Source organism: Amia ocellicauda, chromosome 16 (assembly GCF_036373705.1).
Source record: "Amia ocellicauda isolate fAmiCal2 chromosome 16, fAmiCal2.hap1, whole genome shotgun sequence".
Classification (NCBI taxonomy): Eukaryota; Metazoa; Chordata; class Actinopteri; order Amiiformes; family Amiidae; genus Amia; species Amia ocellicauda.
In genome coordinates, this window is record NC_089865.1 from 23,904,768 (window position 1) to 23,907,473 (window position 2,706).

Here is a 2,706-nt window from a genome sequence, read left to right on the forward strand (position 1 = left end):
GATGTTTTGTTGTATATATATAAATAGTCAGAACAGGCTTCATCTGAGTGAAGCACAAGTGTTTGTAACAGGGAAAGAGCATGTGTGAAAAGTGCTGTTTGATGTGAACTAGATAGTATTGTGGTTTTATAAAGATGGTTCGGGTCATACTATCCAGTGTTCAGTCTGATGAGGACCAAACAACTTGTTTTCCTAGTACTGACACAATGAACTGATGTAGTGTAGTAGTTTCAGAAATTCTCATGATACACTGAAGTAGCAACATGTTTATTACAACAAAATACAGCTGAACCAGGAGCCCTCCTCTCATATGAAGTGAAGAATATAACTAAGGATGAGAGTTTGGATAAGCCTTTTTACATCTTCAGATAGACAATAGGTTACAGTCTTATCTATCTGAAGTGATAACATCATTAAACTACTGTTGTACAAAGTAATTTACTACGTGCATGATAATGAACACAGACCTAAGTTTGATACTTCAACAACAGTTTGAGTTGATTGGTGATGGTCAGCATTCCTCAGGAAGCAGATATTTATCAAAGACATTGTTTTAAGTGCTCAACCAAATACCTGTGGGCCAAAGCTCACAACCTTTGCTGTTTTAGCCGTATCATAGGAATTGATAAAACTACTTGAAAAAACCTGAATTAATTATTTATTAGCAGACACCCTTGTCCAGGGCAATTTAAAAATATAAGAGCAATACAAAGCGCAATAATACACTGTAATTCAAGGCATAATGCAATTTATAAATTCCAATTTACACCACTGTATACAGTAAACTATAGAAGTCTTGCATCCTAGACTAATAAGTGCAGACAAGATGCTAAGTCAGTCAAGAGCCAAGGGAAAGGGGCATAGAGGAAAAATAAAAAAACGGAGTACTAGCAATGCAAAAGCAAGAAATATGACAAAACGTTGTATAAGTGCAGTTTTACAGGAGAATAAATTCAATTGCAGTCTGAAAAGGTGTGTTTTCAATAATGGCTGGAAGGAGGTCAGGGACTCTGCTGTTTTGACTTCAAAGGGAAGGTTGTTCCACCACTTAGGGGCCAGCAGTGGAGTAACGTGCGAATTGGAGCACAGAGAATACCAAGCGAGCTGCAGAATTCTGGATGAGCTGGAGCGGGCGGGTAGTAGTTGCAGGCAGGCTGGCCAGGAGGGAGTTGCAGTAGTTCAGGCGGGAGAGGACCAGTGACTGGACAAGCAGCTGAGTCGAGTAGTTGATGAGGAAGGGTCGGATTCGGAGTATGTTGCTCAGGAAGAATCTTTAGGTGCATGTCAGCATGGTGATGTGCTGGGTGTAGGAGAGTGCAGGATCAAGGGTAACTCCTAGGTTCTTTGCAGAAGAGGGAGAGAGTGTCGTAGATTCCAAGGGGATTGAGATGGAGAGGTCAGCAGAAGGTGAGGAAGAGGGGTGGGGGGAAGAAAACCGATTTGGAGAGGTTGAGCTTGAGGTGGTGTGAGTGCACCCAGGCAGAGATAGCAGACAAGCAGGAAGAGATGTGAGGGGTGATGAGAGGGTTGGGGGGGGGGAGTGGAAGACAAGACAGAGCCTTGGGGTACGCCTGTAAGGAGAGGTTGGGGGGTGGATGAGGAACCTTGCCATGTAATTTGATAGGTCTGGTCATTGAGGTAGGAGGAGAACCAGGTGAGAGCAGTTCCAGAGATTGCAAGGTCAGCGAGGCAGGAGAGAAGGATGGAGTGATAGGCTGTCAAATAATGCGGTGAGATCAAGGAGGATGGGGACCAGGGGTAAAATTATTTCCCCCCCACTTTTGTCCAAAAAAAACACAACACACCTTACCAGCCACTTGGTATTTTTACCAGCCAAACGCAAACATCACAAAAAATACATGAGGGTGCATAAATCTGTCATTAATACAAAAATACATTTATTCAGGTAATGAATCGCTCACAATAACAAAAGCTAATCGCACACCTGTATAGACTCTTAGACAGGTGCATATGAGAGAAAAGGATCTGGATAGAAAAAGCATGCTCCCACACACTGTTTCTACTTGCAAGTGTTATAGTGTTTGGTCTTTGACCAAAACATTACATTCTATTGAATTATAACACTTGCAAATAGAGACCTTGTGCAGGAGCACCGTTTTCAAATGAATCAATCATAGCAATAACATGGCAGCTAATGGGGACCTGTATAAACACACTCAACTAACACACGAGAAGGGGTGTTATATGGTGACATTATCGCTCTTCATACTCTTCCTCTTCACCGCTACTCCAACTTTCAAAGTTTTGTAACGATACAGGCTTTTTGTTTGCCATATCGTTGTGGGAGTTCACCACCAACGGCAGGAATGACGGAGAGGATGCAGAGTTAACCACAAACAGGAACTTTATTGAATACAGCAATCTTTAGGCTGGAGCGACTTCACTAACTAACTCTAAAACCGAACTCTAGCAACTCCTAGCTCAACTTCCCTGTGTGAAGTGAGCAAAAGTTGCTGGCAACAAAATGCACCTTCCGGTTTGGGAGTCGAAGGGGGTTGAACGACGGTCGAACGCGTATTAAAAAAAAGTATAAGAATTACGTTGATTTTAACCATAATTTGCGGTGCTCTGTACATATATAATTATTCTGTTTATTTATATTTATATTCCATTATTTATATATATATATATATATATATATATACACTCGCCTAAAGGATTATTAGGAACACCATACTAATACTG